Source organism: Capra hircus, chromosome 11 (assembly GCF_001704415.2).
Source record: "Capra hircus breed San Clemente chromosome 11, ASM170441v1, whole genome shotgun sequence".
NCBI classification, from domain to species: domain Eukaryota; kingdom Metazoa; phylum Chordata; class Mammalia; order Artiodactyla; family Bovidae; genus Capra; species Capra hircus.
In genome coordinates, this window is record NC_030818.1 from 67828621 (window position 1) to 67854981 (window position 26361).

The window sequence follows — 26361 nt, forward strand, 5'->3', positions numbered from 1 at the left end:
GGAATCTAGAGGATCCAGCTCCTGCATTGGGAGTGTGGAGTCTTAGCCACTGGACCACCAGTGAAGTCCCCTGCTATCCTTAATTGAAAGGCTTCTTTGAGTCTTTAATTTCAATGATTATACTAATTTTTAAATACTCATAAATTTTTTTTAATAAAATAAAATACTTGTAGCTCAGGTGGCCTAGAAGCAAAGCCCACGATATAGATTGTTGTGTAAGTGCTTTAGTGAGGGGATATTCTCAGCAAAACCTGTGAGTCAAACAGGATTGCACAAAGAAGAAAACAACACAGGAGTGGTTTCTGCAGAAATCTAGCCTCAGGCTAAGCCCATGGGAGCTCTGGAATAGGAAGGCTCTCATTGATCAGTTCTTGGCCTTTTGTATCCTGTAAAGTTAGCACTGACTGTGGCTTCCCAACCTGGCATGAGGGCAGTCATGGGAAAGAAAAGGGCCGCTGTGAGTCGGGTACACCTGCCTAGTAAAGGTGATCTTGGCAGGGTGCATCTGCTCAGTTTCTAACCTTTTATTTTTTACTTTTTAAGGAATAAGTAGTCTTTCTAATCCCTCTGAGAAAATGAATTAACCTTTTTTCATTCTTTTTCCACTGTTTGTCTTGTTAATTTAGATTCTTCCATGTTAGTTCATAAACTGAAGTTCAGAAACTTCGAGTATCAAGCAGAAAAAAGGAGGTGGAATCCAAATCAGTCTGGTTCCAAAACCCATGCTTTTAACCATATTGTCACCCTCTTTAGCTGCATCTTAAGGAAATAATTTATCGTTACCTCTACAGCTTTAAGTGTCCTAACAGTCACTTGATCTGCTGGATATAAAACACACTCTCCAAAGCTTCCTACCTTCTGTTAAATAAAGTCCGAATTTACTTATATACCCAATGCGTTCATTTTGCAAGCATTCACTGAGTACCTGCCATGAACCAGCATGGTACTGGGTGTGTGTGCAATGACCACGTAGACCCAGTCAGTATCTTCCAGAGACTCGCGTCCTGCAGGAGAGGCAAATACTAACATACAAGACTGTATAACAAGGGGTAGGGAGCTCGGCTTCAAGGCCGAACCTGGGAGCTACGGACCAGCAGGGAACCCAGGTAATTTGCGGGTAAAGAGAGAAAGCTCTAGAACTGCTCCAAACTCCCATTCCCAAAAGTTTCCCCAAGAAAGGGAACTCGGTTTTTCTGAAGGGAGAAGTGGAACGACTGGGAGCTTCGCGGGAATGTAAATGTGCCGTTCCACTTTCCACTTCGCCGTGAGAAAGTGCAGTGTCCCGGGGAGGAAGCTCTGACTCTGAGCGGCAATCCCGGCCGCGGTGGGAGCAGGGCGCGGACAGGAGAGGCCCTGGGCGCGGGCCTCCTCGAGTGCAGCGGCGCCCGGGCACCCGCGATCTGAGAGTCCCACTGCTCCGACTCGCGGGAACCCGGGCGGGGCCGGCGATCTGGGATCCCGGCGGGGGACGAGGCCGGGAGCGTCTTCGCCCGCTCCCCGAACTCCAGGTGCGCTTCGCCCGCGGAGGACTTTCCGGTCTCGTGGGCAGAGGGACAACCAGGAACTTGGGATCAGTCTCCACCCCGAAGCGGGGCGGGTCCGTCCGGGATAAGACCCGCTGCCCAGCCCTGTCTGGGTGTGATCTCCGTGGCAGCAGAGAACGGGCGCCGTCCCATCTCGGCCTCTGGGGTAAGGGGGCCCCGGGCCGGTGGTCCTGGGCTCCAGAAGGGATGCAGCAGCTCGGGAGGGCCTCGCGGGGGTGGCCGGTCGGGCGCCGCGCCCAGGCGGAGGTGCCGGCGCTGGCGCAGGGTGGAGCCGGCCGGGACTCGCTCCGGGTGGGCAAGCGGGAGGCAGACACCGCCTGTATCCACCCGCCCTTTGCAGAAGGACCTCTGGAGCAGTGCGTGGAGCTTAGAATGTCAGAGGTCACTGCAGTTATTTATCGAGTTCATGTGCCGAGCGCTGTGCTGGATTTAGGCGTTACAAAGAAAGGATTGAGTAATATTCCCTGGAACTGACTCTAACACCCACGTTTTGCTTTTTTAATTCTTTCTTTACTCCTTTTATGGAGAAGGCAATGGCACCCCACACCAGTACTCTTGCCTGGAAAATCCCATGGACGGAGGAGCCTGGTGGGCTACAGTCCATGGGGTCGCTAAGAGTCACGACTGAGCAACTTCACTTTCACTTTTCACTTTCATGCATTGGAGAAGAAAATGGCAACCCACTCCAGTGTTCTTCCCTGGAGAATCCCAGGGACGGGGGAGCCTGGTGGGCTGCCGTCTATGGGGTCGCACAGAGTCGGACACGACTGAAGCGACTTAGCAGTAACAGTAGCAGTTACTCCTTTTAAGAAACTCACTCCTTTCTCCTGGTCTCACTCTTTCTCTCCTTGTGGACCTAATGCCTTCAGTACAATGCCAGGCACATGGGAATCTGTTATTACTGTGAGATACATGAACTGAGCCTGCGAATGGCCCAGTCTTACTCTGTGGTCGTGGCTTTGACCAGCTGGAGACTCTGGAACCAAAGAGGTTATTGCTTTTCAACAATCTGCCCAACTGTAAGTGCTTCCCAAATTGATGAAAGTCTTCTGTAAGCTGTTGGGAGCGTGTGAGACCTGAGTAACCCACAGCTTTCAGGAAAAGTGAGTATCTGCCTCTCTTCAGGTGACAGTGGGAAGAATGAATAGGATCCCCCCCTCCTCTTCTAAAATGATGCATCCCATTGCCCATCAATTCTAGAACCCTCCGCCTCCTCCTTATATTGCAAGTAATTCTGTTGATAGGGAAGCCCTAGCTCTTTAGTTGCCACAGAATTCTCAGATGACAGAGGTGGAAGAGCAAGCAACAGAGGAAGTGGGCAGGAATGAGGAAATGGGTCGCCATAGCCGGCGAGGGCCAGCTAACGTCCCAGAGTCCTTTCTGGTCAGGGCCAGGCTGCCTCCCTCAGCTTAGATCAGATTTCTTTTGCTTTGGGGACACACACCTGAGTGCAAACACAGACAGACATACACACAACTACTGGGTCAAAAATGCTGTGAATTTCCCTCCTAGATATGCTTGCATTTGGTTAAGGATATTTTTTTGTCTGAAAGCTTTTTAGAGAGTAACATATGTAGTCAGGTCCAAGCAGGCCAGCCCTGAGTGTCTGAAGGGGATGATGAAAGGGTGATGACCATCTGATCACTTCAAACTGTAGCTTGTGGCCCGTTTCTCTTCTTATATCTGCAGCTCATCTGTTTCCCAGTCCTTGCTCATCTGCTGGTAGACTAAGGCTGCTCTTCTCCAAGGGAGATGGAGGTGAGGGCAGGCATTCGAGTAACAGATGTTGTGCCAAGGAGTACCTGATGATTCAGAATAAAGTAGCGGGGAGCTTTTCCTTGGTTGTCCAATTTTATCCAGATATTTGAGGATAAAAATGCTTTTTATACTAAAACAATTGCAGGTATATTTTGTGGCAGGATTCAGAATTTAAATACTTTCTTTATATAAAAGAAGAAACTTCTAAAATGTTTGTCTGGACTTTGGGCTGTGGGTTGGCCCAGACATAACCTTTGGGCATTTGCTTTCACTGCAATGAGGGCTACTTATGGAGGCAGTTTGGTAGATGCTGCAGTGTCTTCCCTGGAAGGACTTTGAATGGCATGCTAGTTGTGGCATGTGGGATCTTCATCACAACATGCGTGACCTTTCGTTGTGGCGCTCGGGCTCAGTAGTTGCAACGCACAGGTTTAGTTGCCCTGCAGCACGTGGGATCTTACTTCGCCGACCAGGCATCAAACCTGTGCCCCTGCATTTGAAATTCTTAACCAGTGGACCATTAGGGAAGTCCCCTCATTCATCTTTTTTTTTTTTTCAACCTGAGGCAGGATTATTAAGCTTGTTTTACAGAAGAGATCCCAAGGCTCCAAGTTGTGATACAAGGGTTGGACTCCTTGCAAAAAGATTTAAATCCAGCTGCTGGATACTGGCTTCCCAGATGGCACAGTGATAAAGAATCCACCTGCTAATACAGGAGACACAAGAGACTTGGGTTCAATCCCTGGGTCCAGAAGATCCCCTGGAGGAGGCAATGGCAACCCACTCTAGTATTCTGGCTTGAAAAAATCCCATGGACAGAGGCGCCTGGTGGGCTACCGTCCAGACAGTTGCAAAGAGTTGGACACAACTGAGCATGCATGTGTGTGCGTGCACACACACACACAATGGATACTAAAGCCTGTTCCCTTAGCCTCTCTGCCTTACTGTGGCCCTGTCAGTGCTTGGTTCAGAATGATTTGGCATTTGGATTTGTGGCTTCCTGGTTTATAAACTGATCTTAACCAAATGTTTTTCTTTTCCTTTTCATCTTTCTTCTGGTCAAGCTGATGTGTAAACTATGGTGGGAAGAACTGGAGCTGGCAGTAGTGTGGGAATACAGGTTAATGGCCCTGGATTCAGGAGGGGCTTGGCTTTTGAATAAGGGAGTCAGCTCACTCTTTGTGGCCTTGGGAAGAGCTGGGCAGGAGTGTTTTGGATGGCAGGTTCTGGTTGAATTTAAGGAAATGACTTTTGAAACCCACAGGCTGGATGGGTTTGGAATTGGCAGGAGTTCTGTCACCAGAGATATCTGGGCAGAAGCCCCACAGCCCCTTTCTGATGGAGCTGGGAAGGGGAGAAGGTTAAACTAAGATGACTTCCAAAGCCATTGTCTCCAAACTTTGGGTGCATCCCCCTGGAAGGTTGCACAGCATACAGATTTTTGCCCCCAGCGTTCTAATGCAGTGACAGGGTGGGACCCAGGAATCTGCCTGTTGTGTTGGTTTTATTGGGAGTAACTTGTTCAGTTATGTTTGAACTGGACGGAGAGCTTTGCCGTGGGAACCTGAACCACCACCTTTGAAGAATTTGTCTTAAATGTTCAAGATGCTTGAGATCAGCCAAATGCCTAGACACTGTGTTAAGAATTGCCCTGAAATTTGGCAGTGTTTCTCAAAATTTTAAAATCCATTAACTTGTGTTCCATCCATTTGAATACTAGGAATTTATCTGAAAGATATGGTTGGACATGCGCATGGAAGGGCCTTCAGTTGGTGGGCAGAATGTCAGTGGCCCCCACCAAATGGATAAAGGTTCATTTATTTATTATACAATGTGACAGATGCTATATACTCAAGGGTAAAATACCCAGACCCCATCCTTAGGGAGATAAACTAGCATATCAACAGTTAAAAACTCATAGGACTGCATGAGAAGTGAATGCACTTCAATGCACTATGCACAGCCGGCCACAGAACTGAGGAGGTGCGCCTAACCCCATCATGGGTGGTCAGAGAAGGCTTCTTGGAGGGAGAATGAGAATGATCTTGGAGGTGGGAATAGGAGAAGGGCTTATGCACAGACATGGAGGAGTGCCATTCAGCCAGAGCAGGGCTAGTCCAGAGGCCAGAGCTTGAGGGCCCTCAGAAATTAATGTCATTCTGTGGGCCCCTGGGAGACAGGACCAATTATTGGGAGTTAGGTCTTAGAGATTCCAGGGATCCCATAGTATGAGTTGCTGGCCTCAGTCATAAATTCCTATTTTCTTCTGCATCTTCTTCTGTGTTTAGCACTGTTATATGATCATGCTAGTGTGCATGCATTCTACATCGCTTCAGTCCTGTCCAGCTCTTTGTGACTCCATGGTCCGTAGCCCACAAGGCTCCTCTGTCTGTGGGATTCTCTAGGCAAGAATACTGGAGTGGGTTGCCATGCCCTCCTCCAGAGGATCTTCCCAACTCAGGGATCGAACCTGCATCTCCTATGCCTCCTGCATTGGCAGGTGGGTTCTTTACCACTGGCGCCACCTGGGAAGCCGCCAGCTTTGTGATAGATATTTTTAAATAAAAAGGAAACTCTGGGTACCAGGAAGGAAATCAAGGCAGAGATTCAGCCTTGGAGAAACAAGACTCCCAGCTTCGCTGTCCTACACCAGGCCAACTCTTCAGGGTTTGTCTTGGATGTAATCTGGGTGACGGTCCTCCTCTGTGTGCCCTTGTCTCCCTGTGATTCCCCCACCACGCTTTATTTTTTCTTGAATACAGACTTGTGCCCTCCTCTCCGCTTTGAGCTCCTCTGAGAGCAGGACCACAGAGCCCCATTCCTCTGGCCCATTGCCTGGTGAGTGCTCACCAAAGGTGTGTGCTGAGTGAATGTGTGATTTTTCATGGCCTAGAAAATTTATTCCAACCTCTGAGCCCTACGGAATGATCCACTTGCTGAAAAAGTTTCTTTTTCTTTTTGACCACACTGCACAGCATTTGTAATTGGAGTTCCCCTATCATGGGTTGAACCTGCACCCTCAGCACTGGAAGCACAGAGTTCTAAGCACTGGATAGCCAGGGAGGTTCAAATGACCCATTTTTAAAAATGATTGTTCCATTCTTTGTCTCCACTCCCATCATATCCTTAAACCAGCCAAACTCCAAACTTAATGCATTTGACCCTTAATGCATTTCCTGTGCAGTTGAGAAATCCACGTATCATTTTACACTTCCCACTTCCCTACTGCCTTATCTTTGTTCCTGGATATCTTGGGATCTACATCTGCAGATTCAACCAACTGTGGATGGTGTAATGGTGCAGTAGCATTTAGTGAAAAAAACTCAGGTATAAGTTGTCCTGGGGAAGTTCAAACCTGTATTGCTCAAAGGTCAAATATTCTGTTTTCCAAATAAGTCGTATCGGTCATAATCAGAGCGGAAGACTCATTTTTACTGTCTTTGCCTATGGACTCTTTGCTGTTAAAATCCTATCTGAGCCTTAATCAAATGAAATCTCTTTGCCTCTCTTGGGTGGGGGGGAGTGAGGTGGGATTACTTAGTCTGTAGTCTCTCCCTTCCTTGAAGTTCTAATGTTAATAGCTGCCGAGAACTGCTTTGTCATTGGGTTGGTTACATACTAGTTTTGTTTCTCTTACTGGCTTTCATGCTTCTTGAGAGCAAAGTCATCTTCATCTTTGTTTCTTTCACAATGCCTAGTACCTGATAGGAGCAAAATAAACTTTTTTTACATTTATTTATTTTTTATTTTTGGCTGTGCTGGGTCTTGGTTGCTGTGTGGGCGTTTCTCTAGTTGCAAAGAGTGGGGCTACTCTCTAGTTGCGAAGCATGGGGTTCTCATTGCGATGGGTTCTCTTGAAGCAGAGACGGGCCCTAGGGCCCGCGGGCTTCAGTAGTTGAGGCATATGGACTCAGCAGGTCGGCTCTCAGGCTCGAGAGCACAGGTTTAGTAGTGTGGTGCATGGTCTTCATTGTTCCTTAGCATGTGGGATCTTCCTAGATCTCGGATCGAATCTGGGTCTCCTGCATTGGCAGGCGGATTCTTTACCACTGAGCCACCAAGGAAGCCCTCAAATGAATGTTTAAATGAAGACGATGAGTGCCTGCACACACAGCAAGTAGCAGTTTTGAAACAGGGGGTCTCATGCAGAGACCACCTATTTGAGAGTCAGGGCTCAGAGCTGGGTGTGAGAATAACCAGGACTGCATGTTGAAACTTAATTGAGTAAGGTCTCTGAGCCCCACCCAAGATTTACTGACTCAAGCTCTAGAGTCTGACATCCCCCAGATCTGTATTTCTAAACACTCTCCAGGGGATTTTTGTGCCCACTAAAGTTTAAGAGCTTTTCCCAAGATACCATGCCAGCTGCCTTACCCTCTGTACTAATTAGGATCCTTTTGAAGCCATAGCTCCGGACACTGAGTCATGCCTTCTGTGCTTAGCTGCTCAGTCATGTCTGACTCTTTGCGACCCCATGAACTGCAGCCCGCCAGGGTCCTCTCTTCATGGGATTCTCAGGCGAGAATACTAGAGTGGGTTGCCATGCCCTCCTCCATTGAATCTTCCCAACCCAGGGATCAAATCCAGATCTCCCTCATTGCAGGCGGATTCTTTATTGTCTGAGCCACCAGGGAAGCCAAGAATACTGGAGTGGGTAGCCTATCCTTTCTCCAGGGGAACTTCCCAAGCCAGGAATTGAACCGGGGTCTCCTGCATGGAAGGTGGATTCTTTACCAGCTGAGCTACCAGGGAAGCCCAAGTCGTGCCTTCATCCAAGGCCAAAAGGGGAAGTTGGTAGGCTGACTCAGTCATTTTAGCATGGGGAACGCTCTTTCTCCAAGCCTCTAGACAGGCTTGCCTTCACTTTTCAACCTCCACAGTGTGTCACATGGCTATTCATAAACCACTGTGGCAGTTGGAATGGGCTTGCCTTGGACCAATCATTCTTTCTTTCTAGGAGAGTCCCACTTTCCTGGTTTACCAAACTCAGTCCCTCAACTCATGCAGGCTCTCTCAATGAGGAAGGAGGGTGTAATAGAGGTTGATTGCTAATCCTGGCAGAAATCTTGCACAGTAGTCTACCTCAGCTTGATGCCAGAATAAACTGGCTCCCACAGGTGGGGTTAGATCTTGAAGCAAGGACTGGAGCTCTGCCCTTGTGGATTCGCAGCCTGCTATCTCCTGAACTGAATGCATGCCTTACAGCCTAGGCCAACACTCAAACGTGGGAGAAGACTGGAATCTGGAGTTTCACAGGTCTTGTAAATTAACAGATCAGGCCTTCCAGGAGTGAGGTGTGCTTGCACTGGATGGTTTTGAGAACTCTACTATTCAAATAATCTTTGGCAGACATATATCCTGAGTCGTATTTATGCATAACTATACATGCATGTGTATAACATATTAAAAGATGTTAATGTTATGACTCCCCCCTTCTATTAATAAAATTTTGCTCATTTTTTCCCTATTAGTTTATTCTTTTTTAAAGATTTTTAAAACTATGGACCATTTTTTAAAGTCTTTATTGAATTTTGTTAACATTATTACTTATGTTTTTGGTTTTTGGCCCAGAGGCATTTGGGCTCGTAGCTTCCCCACCAGGGATGGAACACATACCCCCTGCATTGGAAGGCAAAGTCTTAACCTCTGGACCACCAGGGAAGTCCCCCATTAACTTACTGTTGGTGAAGGATCATGAATGAGAACCTACACTTACAAAACGCCCATGGGGTGGTTTGGGAACCTTTTAGGTATCTGTAGTTGGAATCTAGAATCATTACTCTAGAGCAGTGGTTATCAAATCTGAGAATGCATCAGAATCATATTGGGGAGCCTCTTAACTCCACCTCCCAAGTTTTGGATTCTGTAGGTCTGAGGTTGGGCCTATGAATTTACACTTTTAACAAATTCCCAGTTGATGGTGATGTTCCTGGTCATGGAACCACTTTCACAACCACTTAGTTGTATGAACTTCTTTTAGGTTGAAATACTGGTCTGGATATAATGAAAATATAAACATAGGGGAATTTTAATCATGCACACGGGATCTTCTACCTTTTTCAGATTCTTTTGTGCTCCCTATTAAAGCTGCCTGTGACCTCCTCACTGGGGCCATGCTTTGGGTGGACTTGATTCCCTGGATTTTCTCTATGTTGGTGAATCTGAGGAAGGCTTATACCTCAGAGGTGAGAAGATGGAGCAACACCCACACACTCTCCCTCCAGGCTGAGCATTCCTGGTGGCCTTAAATATTGGTCTTAAAACCCTGCTTTTACCTTAAGAAAGAGTGAATTTCTGATAGGTACTCAAACATAGTTGAACTTTGAGAACATTATGCCAAATGAAATAATCCAGACACAAAAGAACAAATATATCATTCCACCTATATAGGATAAAATTCAAATTCATAGAGACAGAAAACAGAATGATGGTTTACAGAGTCTAGGGTAAGGGAGAAATGATGAGTTATTATTTAATGCATAGAAAGTTTCTATGTGGGACGATGGAGAAGTTCTGGGAATGGATAGTGGTAATGGTTGTACAACATTGTTAATGTAATCAATGCCACTGAATTTTAAAATGAAATAAATAGAATAAAACATAGAAAATAGGAATAAAATAAAGCAAATATTCTAGCAATGGGGAAGAGATACTCTTTACTATTAAAAACTATTAAAATGGTAAGTTTTGTCATTTTTTTTAACCACAGTTTTTTGAAAAAAATCCTGCTTCTGTTACTGTTCTCCCAATGGTGTCTTGGGGCATTGTTCTATCAACCCGTCAGAGTGCATGCTCAGTCACTCAGTAATGTCCAACTCTGCAACTCTATGGACTGTAGCCTGCCGGGCTCCTCTGTCCATGGGATTTTCTGGGCAAGACTACTAGAGTGGGTTGCCATTTCCTCCTCCTGGGGAATCTTCCCAACCCAGAGGTCGAACCCACGTCTCCTGCGTCTCATGCTTTGGCAAATGGATTCTTTACCACTGAGCCTCGTGGGAAATCCATCAGAAATGATTGTTAAATGTTCAGAGTTTTTTCAAACTAATTGTTAAATATAGCCATTATATAACCATTATATATTATAAATATAATATATTATAAATATAACCATTAAATGAATTATATTAAAGTAGAAATATTTATCAGTAAATTATATTGAAAACACCCTGTAACTTTCTAATTATTTTACCACCTTTTACTATTACATATGTTCTTGAAGTTCTTTAGGTCTCTTGTGTCTGTATGGTGGAAATACTATATAATGGCATACCATTGTCTACTACCATTCAGTTCAGTTCAGTTCAGTCGCTCAGTCGTGTCCGACTCTTTGCGACCCCATGAATCGCAGCACGCCAGGCCTCCCTGTCCATCACCAACTCCCGGAGTTCACTCAGACTCGCGTCCATCGAGTCAGTGATGCCATCCAGCCATCTCATCCTCGGTTGTCCCCTTCTTCTCCTGTCCCCAATCCCTCCCAGCATCAAAGTCTTTTCCAGTGAGTCAACTCTTCTCATGAGGTGGCCAAAATACTGGAGTTTCAGCTTTAGCATTACCAACTCTAAAAGTAACACCACATAAGTAACTTGAAATGAATCATGTTGAAAATATTTACACCAAAGAAATGGCTACAAATCAGGGTTTTCTTTCCTTGGAGAGCCAGCTGTTAAGTTTATCAGCACACCCCTGGTCTTATTATGGCTCATTAATGGGGCAGGGTTGGAGCAAGCTTGCAGGAGTAAAACACCAGCTACTTAGGATCTTCCAGCCAAATTTTCTTAAACTGAATTCTAGCTCTTTCCAAATAGCCTTGTCATTGGCTGTTTTCCCCAGGCCCAAAACAGAAGATGTTGTGGCTAAGTTTAGTGGGTGAGACGCAAGGTGAGACATGTAGTAAGAGAGTTGCTTTAGCCTCCTGGGCAAGAGTTTCCTCAACTGGAACATGGAAGGGGTGGGAGAAAAACTGGCAGAAATAAAATAAAGTGATTATTCTAGCAGTGGGAAAGAGCTACTTAAAAATTTTTTTTTTTATTATAAACTTTTCCTAACATATACCCAAAGTGGCAGAATAGTAAAAGGAAACCTCATGTACCTATTCAGCCTCCAGTTCAACGGTTATCAACATTTTCATAAAAAAAGAGACTTTTCTAACCATTGAGGTAGTAAGAATGGGGAGGAATACAAAGGAAAAGATGGATAGGTATGATTTAAAATTTTTCTCCCAAAGTTTGACTCTACTAAAAGGAAAATATGAAATTGGAAAAATGCATGCTAATAAATTTTGGGTATAAAAGATTAAGTTCTATAATATGTGCATAATTCCTAGAAATGTGTTAGTAAAGCATCAGGATCCCTAAAATGCGCAAAAAATGCAAGCAGATAATTCACAAAAAGGTGTATAAGTAGAAAAAGAGACAATTCAGTATTTATTCAAAGGAGTTAAACCTATGATAAGGCTCAGTATTACACCTAAACATTAAATAATAAATATAGCAAATGAACATGTTTTGGCTGGCTGAGAATTGGATATCCTTGTAAATTTGGAGGACAATAGGAAATATTCATAATTATCCAGGTGTTGGTATCACAAGGAATAAATAGGTCAAAAGAAGAACAAAATCTACAAAGCTAATTATAAAGATTGTAGTCATATCATTAAAAAAAAACCCTGAATAACTGAAGAGCCTAAGCCACTCCATTTTGCCAAAAAAAAAAAAAAAAAAACTCCATTTTAGAGTTCTGAGGAAAAAGTCTTTGGATATCCCCTGACCTCACCCCACCACCTGCGAGCCGATCAGATCCCAGATCAGGATCTCCTGACTTTACATTCAGGACTTATGACCTGCCCGGGAAATTCGAATTAAGCCCGGGAAATGGGAACCAATCAGAACCCGTGGCCAGCCCGGGGAAATGAAAACCAATCAGAACCCAACACCTAACCCTTCCACAGAAGGTAACCAATTAGACGTCTCCCAACCCGGAAACTCCCATTTTGCAAATTTTTCGCGGGAGAATACCCTGTATAAGCAATGTAACCCAGAGTTCGGAGCTCCTCTCCTTAACCGCTGCGTGGGTAACGGTGGGAGCCCCAGCTGGAACTTGGTAATAAAAACTCTCTTGCTTTTGCATCAGATATCGGCTCCCTGGTGGTCATTGGGAGATTTTGCGACTTGGGCACAACAATAACCAAATAGTAGGGACATTGAATAAGTTATAATGTATCAATACGATGGAAGAATATAAATTTAATAAAATAATATGATGATTGTGTAGAATTTGGAAAATTAAGAGGAGAGAGCAGAACATAAAATGATATACATACTGTGATTACAACTGCTAAAAGATTGGAACACACAAAAAGTGACAGTACATGGTATGTTTACACTGTTTTAAAATGGCCTTTTCAGTGCTTAGATTTGATGTAATAATTTACAAAATAAAATGAAAGGGGGAAATAGATGTGATTGCTAAAGGCCTTATACTCTCTAAAATCCTACGAAAGTTGATCTTTTTCTTTTGTAGGAAAGAGGCATGATTTTCAGCACTGCAGTGGAACATTCTGCCTGTTCCCGCATGCTTGCTGGGTTTAGGAAACAAGTTTATCAGATCAGGCAGGCAACTTAAACAATAACGACTGGAGGGAAAAAGAGGTTGATAGCGACAAATAAAATTAATGCCAACTATCCCAAATCCATATTTCATTTTTACAACCAAAAAGTCCTGAGGTTGCTGAAACAGAAATAAACGAAATAATAAATTTTCTGCTGTATACATTTTATTAAAAAGTAAAGAGGTTTTTTTTTTAAGCTAATCAGTATTTTCTATTTTCTATGGTCTCTCGAGGTGTTAATATTAAATTTTTCATGATCTCTGCAGATGCTTCATTTGTTTTGGAAGGACTCTTGCTGGAGGATTCTGTTTTGGGGAAGGAGGGATAGTTGAAACCAAACAGTAGTGAAAAGAATATTATTTAAATATTTGGTAAACCTTCTTATATTAATATTAGATTTGGTAAGCCCTCTTAAATACACATAAGCATTTTAAAAATCAAATCTCTTTCTATTTGGGAAGGAGGAAAAGGGTGATTGTAGAAAATTAACCTTGGCCTTGATGTTCTGAATACAGAATATTTAAGCCAAAATCTTTCATCTCAAAGGATTTCTTGGTGTTATGCTAATCATTTTTCTCCTCGTACTTAGAATGCTATTCTTCCATCAAATATTGAGGATGCTCAATGGTTCCCTGAATGTTTCTTCTGAATAATTAAGTGAATTATTTTCAGGGATAAGCTTTGCCTTCACACATTCCAGGGTGCTCGTTCTTTTGTCATAGACCCATACTGTGTTTTTCTTTCTTTTTTTTAAAAAAATGGGGGAAATGAAGCACCAAGAAGATAAATAATTTTCTTGATGAGATTTAAAAGAGATATCTGAGATAATTATTCATGTGAAGTATTTAGAACAATGTCTGACAATAAAATATATGCTCAACAGTAGCTCTTATTATTAACCACAAAAAGGAATGGATGTGTCCGTTGAATTGAGGTGAATGAACCCAGAGCCTCTTACACAGTCAAGCAAGTCAAGAAAGAGTAAAACAAGTATCCTGTATTAACACACATATATGGAATCTAGGAAAACGGTACTAATGAACCTATTTGCAGGGCGGGAATAGAGGCACAGATGTAGAGAACAAACTTGCAGACACAACAGGGGGAGGAGAGGGTTGGTTGAATGGAGAGAGTAGCGTTGACGTGTATACGCTAGCATATGTAAACTGGAGAGCCAGTGGGAGGCTACAGCAGAACACAGGGAGCCCAGCCTGGAACTCTGTGACCACCTAGAGGGGTGGGACGGTGGGGAGGGAGAGGGGGAGGGAGGCTCCAAAGGGAGGGGATGTATATATGTATACACTTAGGGCTGACTTGCACTGTTGTGTGGCAGAAACCAATACAACTTTGTAAAGCAGTTAGCCTCCAATTAAAAATAAAGAAGAAATTTAAAAATTATTATTACACAAGGTAGGTGTAGATCAGTGCTATGTGATAGAAATATAAAGTGAGCCACAAATGTAAGTTTGAATTATCTAGTAGTCACATTTAAAAACAAACGAGACAGGTGAAATGAATAATATCAATTATCCTACCCAACCAAGTACTGGGTTGGGGAGAGAGTCTGTTCGAGGTTTTCTATAAGATGATACCGATTAAAACTGCACCTGTCTGGATCACCAGTCCAGGTTCGATGCATGAGACAGGGTGCTCAGAGCTGGTGCACTGGGATGACCCAGAGGGAGGGGATGGGGAGGGAGGTGAGAGAGGGGTTCAGGATGGGGAACACATGTACACCCATGGCAGATCCATGTCAATGTATAGCAAAACCACTACAATATTGTAAAGTAATTAGCCTCCAATTAAAATAAATAAATTTATATTAAAAAAATAAAACTGCACCTGTCCAGTTAACTCACTAACTCTTATATGCAAATTGAATCTCTTTTTCCTTACTGTATCAGTCACAGTGCTTCTGCCTCTTGACTCAATTCCACATCAGTAAGCCACCTTCTTTTAAAAATTTTTTAAATATCCATTGTTATTTTTTCATACTAGAAAATGTTATAATTAAAGTAAGTATTTAAATGTAATTATGAATTACAATCTATATAGGTATGACTGTAATTCATGCTGTCTGTAGAACATATTCAAATAAACTCATTCAAAATGTTGCATTAATGCATAGATGATATCAAAGTGAATCAATGTGTTGACAGCAAGTGGATTGGTGCTGTGATTCGGTATAATACTAGAAAAGACGCAGTGTGGCTGACAAGCATGCTGCACAGTGTAACGGTTACAGTGAATCGTGGCCCCATCAAAAAATGCTGCTGTCCTGTGCTATGAAAAAATATTTTATACTGCTTCAATTTTAAATTGACTTCAAATTAAAATTGAGTTATTTTCTCTGTTGCACTAGTTGCATTTCAGTTACTCAATAACTGCTTGGCGGCTTGTGGCTACCATGTTGCGCAACACAGGTGCCGACTGTGTCTGTCAAAGGAAAGGTGGACAGAACACCTTAGTCCTTTTTGTGTTGGCATCAGCTTTAAGCAGGAGAGAAATTTGTTTGCACAGTACTCAGTCCAATTCCTGTTTCCAACTGGTTTTCCCCATTTCTCTCTGCCTCTCTGAGGTGGCATCTTTTCCTAACCCCAGTGCCTGGTTCTTTCATACATAAAGGATGCCTTTCCACCAGGATTCTTTTCTTTGGTCACTTTTCCCTGCATCTACTCTGCTTCATGTCTGGCTTGGGGAATTAGTAGGATCAGTAAAGGGTCCACCTCACAGCTCCTCAGCTCAAGTGGGTGGGCAGGGCTGGGGTTTTCTGGGGGGATTCCCCACTGAGCTGATGGAGACACGTTACTCAGCTCCTTACTATCCCCCTCTTTCTGGCTTTTTCTGTGCGTCTCTTACACACGTCTGCCTCTAGTTAGTTTCGGTTCCTTTCAGCTTCTGATCTTGTCTCATGTCAGTCCTAGTCCTTTGGATTTTGTCACGAGTTTCTTCCGTGGCCCTGCTTTGCCTTCGTGAGGTTTTTCATGGGGAAAAAAAAAAAAACAAAAAAAAACAGGAGAGGCTGCATCAGAAATAACAAGTTCCCTATGTGAATCAGACATCCACCATGGAGGAATTCTAACAGTTCTGTTTTTGTATTGTTTGGCCAGAGTCAGCTTGAACGCTGGAAAGATTTGAAAATAGATCCCTGCTCTGGTCCACAGAAGGAGTGGCTGATCCACAGGGAGAGAGAGTCGCCCACAGAGCTAGATCTCCAGTATTTATAGGGCATGGGCAGCACCAGAAGAAAACGTGCCATTTCAAGAGAGCCGTGTTTCTTCTCCAGCTTATTCCAGATTGCCAGGGTCAAAGCAGTGTAAATCTGTGAAGAAAACCCAGCTGCTTTTCCTGCTCATTTGGGAAGAGAGTTTTCTTCCCTTGTGGCAAGTGGAAATGGCAGTGTTGGTGAGGAAAAGCCTGGGCTGTGTAATAACACTTTTCCTACCTGTAGGCAAATAAAACCTAACAGGACAATAGGAAGCCTGGCCACTCACCGCCTCTTTGCCAATCATTCCCCTCTGGTACTTGAGTTTCTCATTCAGGTCCTGTCTGTCTCCTCCTTCCAGCCTCACAAGAATTCTGTAAAGAAAGATGGAGTGGACTTTAGTTTCTCTGGGACAGATTATAAAAGAAAGACCAGATGTTAGATTCAGGATTCCTTTTTCTGATGAGGTGCTCTTCTTCTTTGCCCCTGAGACCTATGATGGCTGAGACGAGAGAGATCAGGAGTACTGGTCTGCCTTGGAACTGGGCTCTCAGGATATGGTGGCCTGTAGTTTATGATTCATAAGGTGGGATCCGGGTGACCTGGGTGCAGGTGGACGTACAGCCTTGGAATTGGGGGTCTCAGGATATGGTGGCCTGTAGTTTGTGATTCATAAGGTGGGATCTGGGTGACCTGGGTGCAGACGGACATACAGAAACTCTAGTGGTAAAAGAGACAAAAGCTGGAGATCAACACCAGTAGCTTATGATCAACTGGTTGGGGTTCCTATGTGAACAGTTAGTGGGGTTCCTGTCTTAGAGTTTTCCTTGCCCCGAATAGTTTACTTATGGTATTTTTGATGGAGGAAAATGGAATTAAGTGACCTTTCACGTTTCTTTGAGGGCCTCTGATTTTAAAGTAACTTGGGAAATGGAGCGGGAAAAACAGTGTAACCTGTGGCAAAGCTTAACTATGCTGGACAGATTTTTCTCTTTGAATAGCTGTTATCCCTGAGGAGACGTGGCTTTACCCATGATGCTATGCAAAAGCTGTATGGATTTTTGGATTCCACTGAGTTGGATTTTGCCTCTGAGAGGACATTGCTAAAGGAAGACACACAGTGGCAGGCTTTACCTGAGAGGCCACCCTCAACCTGCAAAGCTGGATACCTGTGTATTATCTGAATCATATACTTTTGGCTGTAGACATGTTTATTATTGTATCGAAGTATTAATTACATATGATAAAATACACAGATCTTAAGTGCTTAGTTCAGTGAGGTGTTTTTTTCTTAAGGAGTTCACTTTTTAAAATTGCTTCTTTTATTTTATTTTTTAAATTTTCTTTCTGTTTGTAATTGTTTGTTGTTGTCGTTTAGTCACTAAGTCGTGTCCTACTCTTTTGCAACCCCATGGACTGTAGCCTCCCAGGCTCCTCTGTCCATGGGATTTCCCAGCCAAGAATACTGTAAAAATTATTTTTTAAAATTGTGGTAAAATACACATAAGATAAAACTTACCATTTTAACTGTTTCTAAGCATTCAGTTTGGTGGTGTGAATACAGTTACATTGTTCTGCAACCATCACTACCACGCTTTTCATCTTGTGGAACTGAAATTCTATACCTGCTAGACTATAATTCCTTCTCGCCCCTTCTTCCACCTCTGGCACTACCATCCTACGTGAGTCTGACTACTCTAAGTTCTCAATATAAGTGGAATCATATTGTAGTGATCTTTTTGTGTCTGGCTATTTCACTTAGCATAATGTCCTCAAAGTCCATGTCAAATTTCTTTTCAAGGCTGAATAATATTTTGTTGTATGTATCACATTTTGTTTATACGTTCATCTATCAGTTGACACATGGGTTGCTTCCATCTTTTGGCTATTTTGAATAATCCTGCTATGAACGTGAGTGTACAGACACCTCATTGAGTCCCTGCTTTCAATTTTTTGGAAAGACTATGTATATTAATATGTATGTATGTATCTCCAGATTGTATATAGGTGGAATATATACCCATAAATGGAATTGCTACATCACATAGTAATTATTATATTTTCAATTTTTCAAGGAAGTACCATGCTGTTTTCTATAGTGGCTATACTGTTTTACACTCCTACCAGCAGTACACAGGGATCCAATTTCTCCACATCTTCACTGACACTTGTTAGTTTCTGATTTGTTTTGTTTTAATACTAGCCATCCTAATGGGTGTGAAGTGAGTTCAGTGTATTTTGACAAATGTGTACAGTTGGGTACCACTGCCTCAATCAAGATAAGGAACATTACAGTCCAACCCTGAAGTTCCTTCCCTCACAATCCTGTGCAGGTAGGCCCCTCCACCTCACCACTGCCTCCAATCCCTGACCCTAGGCAACCACTTCTGTGCTTTCTGGCATTACACATTAGCTTGTTTTCTCGGCTTCATTGACTCAGAATAATGTTTTAGAGATTCACTCGTCTTATCACTGTATCAGTCGTTTGCTGAAAAGTATCCATTGCATGAATATTCTGCAATCTGTCCATTTATCTGTTGATGGGCATCTGAGTTGTCTCCAGTTGCAGGAGTTTGTGTGAGTACGGCTCATGTGAACACTCTTGCCCATGTTTTCTTATGGATATGGGTGTTCACTTATCTTCGGTAAATAAGATGGAATTGCTGAGTCAAAGGGAAGATTCATGTTTAACCTGAATAGAAACTGCCAAATAGTTAGTGTTTGAAAGTTTCAGTTGCTCTACCTCTTCTCTAACATTTATTTATTTATTTTTGAATTTATTTTTCACTGTGCTGGGTCTTTGTGGTGCGTGGGCATTTCTGTAGTTGGGGTGCAGAGGTTTGGTTGCCCCACGGCATGTGGGGTTGTACACAGGGATCAAACCGGCGTCTCCTACATTGAAAGGCGGATTCATAACCACAGGACCACCAGGGAAGTCCCTCTCTAACATTTAATAGTGTCCATTTTTTGTTTTTGTTTCTTCCCTTTTCTTTCCTTTTTTTTAAACCATCTTAAAGGATGTGAATGGTATCTTATTTTGCTTTTAATTTGTGTTTTCTGCGTAACCAGTAACGGGCACCTTTTCATATGCTTACTGATTATTCATATGTTTTCTTTTGTGAAGTGTCTTAAGTCTTTCTCCCATTTAAGAACTTGCTGTGTTCATCTTTGTGTTATGACTTTTAGTTCTTTATATATTCTCAGCTCGAGTCCTTTATCAGATATATGTGCTGTGAATATTTTCCCCCAATCTATGGCTTTTCTGTTAATTTTCTTTTAATGAGAATAAAAGACACTTTTCTAATAGTGTCTTTTACTGAGCAAATCTTTTTTAATTTTGATGAATCTTACTTATATTGACTTTTATATCTCGTGCTGTCTTGTGTCCTAAGAAATCTCTACCTACCTAAGATTTCAAGATAGAGAATATATTTTCCTCTGTGGTTAGAAAGTACACCCCAGTGGGACTGGAGTAATTGAATCTGTGCTAATGCTTCCTTAGAGAATACCAGGGGGCTCAGAAACAAGGCAAGAGGAGGAGACCCCCTGGGGAGGAGGGCCCTTCGTGAAGACTAGGCCTTCTGCAAGGAGGCAAGGCAGTTAACATAGTCCTATGGCTGCAGGAGCAGCCAGTTCAGTTAAAGTCAACAGGCATTTCTTACAGCTCCACTATGTGCAAGGCACTGCTGAGAATTAAGAGCAGGAAAGTTGGGGCCCAGGATGGGAGTCTGGTGAGCAGATTCCAGGGAAGATGCTGTCTTAGAATTCAGACAACTCTGAAAACAATGATGATGTTGGAGGACAGACACACACAGAGGACCCCATCAACTTGGTGGCCAAAAGGATCCTAAGGGAAATCTGGTTTGAAAGGTTGTAGAAGTGAAAGCCTGAACTCTGTACACCACAGATATTTTTAATATGGGTGGAGTTGGTAACCCACCCCGAAAACAGCTCATTAAACTGGTAAGTTGGAATATGTGTATGTGGTGGATAAAGGTTACTCGGAGAGAATAGTAATAAAAAGAATAGCTAACATTTGTTGAGTACATAATATGTGTGAGATTCTAAGTACTTGATATGATGCAATAACTTGATTCATCTTTGCCACAACCCTTCCTATGAAGTTACTATTATTATGAATTCCATGTTATCAATGAGGAAATTCACTGAAGTACAGAGAGATTATAATTTACTCCAAATCACACAGTGAGGAAATATGTGTGGGAGAGTCACAAACCCAAGTGGTTGGCCTCCAGGCTTCAGCATCTTGGTTACAGAGGAAGGATGGTGTCAAAGGAAGGATGGCTCCAAGGAAGGAGGAGGTCCTGTCTGAAATGGACAGCTAGGCTGTGGCGTTGGCCACACCAGCTTCAGGTTTGGACCTTCCCACTGCTGGTGGCTCAGACGGTAAAGCGTCTGTCTACAGTATGGGAGACCGGGGTTTGAACCCTGGGTTGGGAAGATCCCTGGAGAAGGAAATGGCAAAAAATCCCATGGACAGAGGAGCCTGGTAGGCTACAGTCCATGGGATCGCAGAGTCGGACACGACTGAGCGACTTCACTTTTCACTGCTGTTTCCTATTAGAGGGGCAGCATGGATTCACCCTCACTAGCGTGAACCTGTCCCACCCGTGCCACTAGCACCTGCCAGACCTTAGGTCAGAGAGTGAATCCACACGTTATTATCACACATGTTACCCAGAGGCAGGTCTACCACCTAAGGTGTAGACAGGGCTGTTTCCCGTCTCCAGGGAGGGTGGGGCTGGGCGCTGTCTGAAGCCTTCTCTACTCAACAATCCGACCGTGGTGGCAATGAGCCCTTTCTGGGGCAGGCGTTTCCACTCCATTTCTACTCCTGCTTTCTTTGTGTAGTTACAGCACAGCCTGGGAATTGCTCTCTCAGCTGTTTGCTAGACATTTTGATCTGAATTAGGGGAAAATCAACTCAGAGAGATCAAAAGAATAGTTGTATTTCAAGCCTGGAGGGGCGGGGCCTCTAATCGCGTAAGTAAACTGCCATCTGGGGCTTGAGCAAACACGTCAGAGCTGCGCCAAACCCCATGTTAGACTCTGAATGAAAGCCCGTGCTGTTTTTGGTTCATAGTATAAGCTGGAAGAGTTATTCCTAGCAGCCCTTCTTTTTCTCCCTACTGGTGTACCCTGGACAGTCTAAATATTGCTGATGTTAGGATAAACATAATCAAACGGTTCCAGTATTTCTAGCCCTTGACTGTCTCCATGGTGTAATGCGTCAGTCAGTCTCTGATGTGGGCAGCACCGAGGGTACTTTCTGATTGTGGGTGGAACGCATCCAACTGCGTACAGGATGCTCGACCCTGTCATGGAGGGGAGGGGCACAGAATGTGCCCGGATGGGGTTTGGATGGAAACACTGAGTACCTCTCAGCTGCAGATGACATGACTCCGGCCATGTGTTGGCTCCGAGAGACACTGTCACAGAGCCGTGTTGCCTTGTTCTTCCACTGGAAAGGTCGGATGGCTGAACTAGGGCAGGGGCATGTGGGGTTAGAACCACGCTCTTCAAAGAGCCAGCACTCTTGATTGGGCGCTGTCTGCCCAAGTGGGGTCCAGTGTCCAGCAGATAGGTCCGGGAGGAGTGTTTTTGTTGTTGTTTTGTTTTTTTTCATCCAGCTTGTTAAAGATACAAAGAAAAAGAAAGCATTTAGCTCAGCAAAAGATGTGACAATTTGAAGTTTTGATTCCATTGTTACTCCTAAAAGCTTCTATCACTGACACCTGCCTTAGTGTATAATTATACACGTGTGTGAAAATACATGCATTTAGCATGGTATAGCATCATGAGTACATCTCTAGAGTAATGGCTGTGACTGAAAACGTAGCTCCTACCACCTACTACATGAGTGACTTTGGGCATTATGCTTAACTTTTCTCAAATTTAAGTTATCCTGCCCAATTTACTGGACAGTGAGAAGGGGAAGCAAAATAGTGTTGATAAATCACCTGTGTGCTTAGTCGTTGAGTCATGACCGACTCTTTGTGACCCCATGGACTGTCGCATGCCAGGCTCCTCTGTGCATGGTGATTCTCCAGGCAAGAATACTGGAGGGGGTTGCCATGCCGTCTTCCAGGGGAATCTTTCCAATCCAGGGATCGAACCCAGGTTTCCCACACTGCAAGCAGATTCTTTACTGTCTAAGCCACCAGGGAAGCCCATGATAAAGCACCTAAGCACTCAATGTAACTAGATGGTCAGTAAATACTTATTTAAAAATAAAGCCCCTTTAGCTCCAGCACACCTAACAAAGAATACAAGGCCAGCTTTCCTGATGCTGAGCCACTGAGCAGTGCCAGAGGCTACCCCTTGGAGGAGTGAGCCCCATGACCAGGAGACCAAAGGCTGGAGATGAACCTTCAGAAAGGGTGTAGAGTCCTTGCAATGGGAAGTATGTTCAGCAGAGTTCTTGCCAACCACTACCAGAATTTTTTTCTGTTAGGCTACTCTCAAACAGACAAGGCACAGGGGGTAATTTTCAATATGAAGGTAACAAATGGAGAGATTAAGGTTGCCTTTTAGCACCTAGAATGGTACCTGGTCTGGGGCAGGCATTCAGATCATGATTGTTGAATGATTGAGATACATCAGTGAAACTATCCTTTTAGTTCCATGACTGAGAGTAGTACTTGGTGTTAGCAGTGCATGTTTCTATGCTAACTAGCCTGCGAGGAGGAGGGGAATCCAAACAATTTGTCTGCAATTAAAAGGCAAAATAATTAAAAAACACCTCCACCATCAAAAAGCCCACCGACCAGAATTCCAAAGATCTCTAGTCGACAGGTGGCACTTGGAGTCACTCGGATAATGAGAGAAAATTACTTAGGAAAATTTGAAAGTTTATACTATGAAAACTGAAAACAGTATCCAGAGAAATATTTATAAAATTTATTAGAATATGCAATGATTTGTGCCTGGGGAAACTGAGGTATTAATGTGAAGTAGAAAGGTGTTTAGGAGGGCAGAAGGTGAACTAAGAGTGCAGGGCCCAGCCAGCTCTCCCAGCAATCATTAAGGCCATCTCATTACTCTTTTTATTTTTCTAATCTTATCTCTTAATACAATATAGGACTCGCCATAAACAACTTTCATTGTTGTATTATCCATCTGGTTTGTAGAGTGGAGATAATGTCAGGACTCCAAAGGTTAGGCAGATTAAGGTCATGTAGAGGAGTGTTTAAGACATGTCCTTCCTTCCTTCTCCCTGCCTTTTGGACAAAAGAATCACTGGAGTAGAAAACTTGAATAGACTTGGGCATGATGTGGGAACAAATGGTAGAGAAAGAGTGGGGATGTTTTAAATTATATGTAAAATGTGTTTTTTAATTATTTGTGGATTGAAATTATTACTGTTCCAACAGTGCTGTGAATAAGTGGCTAAAATTTGGACAAAAGACTGTTAATAAGTTACTTGCCAGATGGTGGGTTGAAAGAGATTCTTCTCTAAGAATTGCTTAGCAAGCAAGTCTTCAACTTTGCCTTCGCTTAGCCTGCACACTTTGCTTGGATTAAGTGTTTAAAAATAAAAAACCTTATCCAGGGAACAAAATTTCCTTTAACTTTAGAAGAATCAAAGATCCAAGGAAGAAGAGTCGCTTTCATGTTCCTATTTCATAGACAGTTTTAAAAAGCCTTTAGTGCCTGGGTGGGGCCCAGTTGCACTCTCCACAAGTCCACAGACTAAAAGTTTAAATTTGTCATCCTCTGGGATTTAAAGTGAAACCATGTGCCAAAGAAAAATGGTGAATGAGTCACTCACATGTGATCTTCCAGGGAGGAGAAGGATTCAGTGTAAGAATGTGTCACAAGGCCATCAGACCCCTTCACAGTGAAGGGTAAGAGTGCCAGTCTTGGGTCAATGTTCTGCATCTGAACGGAGAGCAACTGCCAAGTTATGCTGGGGTCTCAAAGAAAGCATCTGGTCATGGGGTGAACTCACCGTGGTGTTGCCTCCGGCAAGACCAGAAAAACTGTATTTGTTAGCACATCCAGAAGGGGTTCATCTCTTAGGGACAGGTTTGTATTTATGGGCTTACCACTCATAGGCACTCACATGCTTGCACACATGGTTAATTTATTTATTTATGTTGAGAAATATAACTATTACTTAGAAAAAAAAATCCGTATACTGCAGTACTTTGTAGAGAGGTCCACATGGGAAGCCAAACTCCAGTCAAGAGTTTCCTTGGCAATCAAGGAATCAGAAGGAAGAGTTTTAGATGGATAAAATTCATCTTCACAGTGGGGAAATATCTGACGCCTAGAACATTGATCATGGGGCCAAGCCAACCTTTTTTGAGGCCAGGCTTTTGATAAACATTTTAGAGTAAACCTCAGTGACGGTTTTGGGTTGAGCTTGCATTGCTGTTGGACAGAATTTTTCTTTAAATATGTCTAACAGCTTTTGGCCAGCTGGCTTCATCTCGGTAGCCATTCTTCCTCCTTAGATGAGTTTGCATATCATTGTTTTAATGATTATTTACTGATTTTACTAGTCAGTCTCATTTGCCTGCTGTCCAAAGTCTTGGTGGGTGGGGAGGAATGTATCACATTGCTGTCTGCATGGCCTCCCGCAATATTACCAGGAGTGGGCCTTGTTCATGCATCTGCAATCTGCTGTAAGGACTTAAGAAACTATGCTTGAGTCAGCACTGGGTTGCCAATTTCTGGCAGTGATATAATAGGGCAGTATGTGGAGTAGTGTAATAATTGTCCTTCTGAACATCTTATAGAAAAACAATAGGAGTGTGTTCTTGACATACCTAATTTTTCTTTATGAATTCATTGTAAATTATTTCTGAAAGTACATGTAATCTTAACCTGAAATAGATTGAATTTATTTATAGCTTAAGGCTTTCCAGGTGGCTCAGTGGTAAAGATTCCATCTGCCGAGCAGGAGGCATGGATGGGTTCAATCCCTGGGTTGGGAAAATTCCCTGGAGTAGGAAATGGCAAACCCATTCCAGTATTCTTGCCTGGAAAATTCCATGGACAGAAAAGCCTGGTGGGTTACAGTCCATAGGGTTGCAGAGTCGGACACGACTTAGTGACTAAACAACAATTTACAGCGTGTTACTCCCTTATGCAAAGGAATATGTATTCCCTTGGGATAAGTCTCTTATGTTGAGTTACCAGCTTTCTTTCAGTTGCTCTAAAACTATGTCCTAAAACCTTTGAGAGCCCTGTTCTGAGCCTTAGGTGTCTGTTTCTCTCTGTTTAGTTGCTCAGTCGTGTCCAACTCTTTGCGACCCCATAGACTATAGCCTGCCAGGCTTCTCTATCCATGGAATTTTTCAGGCAAGAATATTGGAGTGGGTTGCCATTTCCTCCTCCAGGATTTATTCCTGGCCCAGGGATCGAACCCACGTCTCCAATGTCTCATGCACTGCAGGCAGATTCTTTTCCACTGAGCCTTCAGGGAAGCCCTAGGTGAGGAGTTCACATATTACAAAGAAGATGCAGGTTCCCACCCACATATTGGTATTTTAAAAGACATCTCAAACGTATGGTCTCTTCAGGCTTCATCTTTCCATCTTGAAGAGTCCTGATGCTTTTAAGGTCATTTGAGCTATACCCCAAACTGACTGTGTCTGCATTTCCCAGATGTAGAGTTTGAGGCACAGTTGCTAATAATTTGCCCCTCTCCCGACCCTTGAGCTGCAAAAGGAGCTTATATAACCTCAAAGTTGTATACAACAACAGAATCTGAGTCACTGTGAGCTTGGTCATACTGATCAGCTTATGGGATTGTAGGCTGGCCCTCAGAGAGAAAGAGCAAAAGAATAAAGGAGGCTGAGGCAGAAAAGGTTCCTTAGAGCAGTTGTCCCCAACCTTTTTTGGCACCAGGGACTGGTTTCATGGAAGACAGTTTTTCTGTGGACTGGAAGCGGGGGCAGGTGGCGATGGCTTCAGGATGATTCCAGGACATTACATTTACTGTTTGCTTTATTGTATTATTATATCAGCTCCACCTCAGATCATCAGGCACTTGATCCCAAAGCTTGGGGGTCCCTTGCTATAAGAATCCTTGGCTCTGCACGTGGACACATGGGCGAGCTTTTACAGATGGAAAAGGGCCTTTCATCTTCCGGGGGCTGATGGTTCTGTGGAGTTGAGAAGAGGCCTACAGCAGTTCTGTCTTGGGGGAGGGGTGTGTTGAATTCCTTCCCTGCTGCTGCCTAATTATTGAGGTGCCAGGTACTGTGCTAGGTAGC

At 43.4% G+C, this 26361-nt stretch overlaps 1 protein-coding gene across 2 annotated transcripts in view; it reads left to right on the forward strand.

Moving 5' to 3' along the window:
* Window positions 1570-26361, forward strand: part of ANXA4 (annexin A4) — a 74827-nt gene continuing 50035 nt past the window's right edge. Inside the window, exon 1 of one of the 2 annotated variants that reach the window (XM_018055460.1) lies at window positions 1570-1689. The gene's annotated coding sequence lies outside the window, so the exon portion shown is untranslated. Of the gene's footprint in view, window positions 1690-3281; window positions 3303-26361 lie in introns of those variants that run through there. The other variant, XM_018055461.1, reaches the window with a different exon arrangement.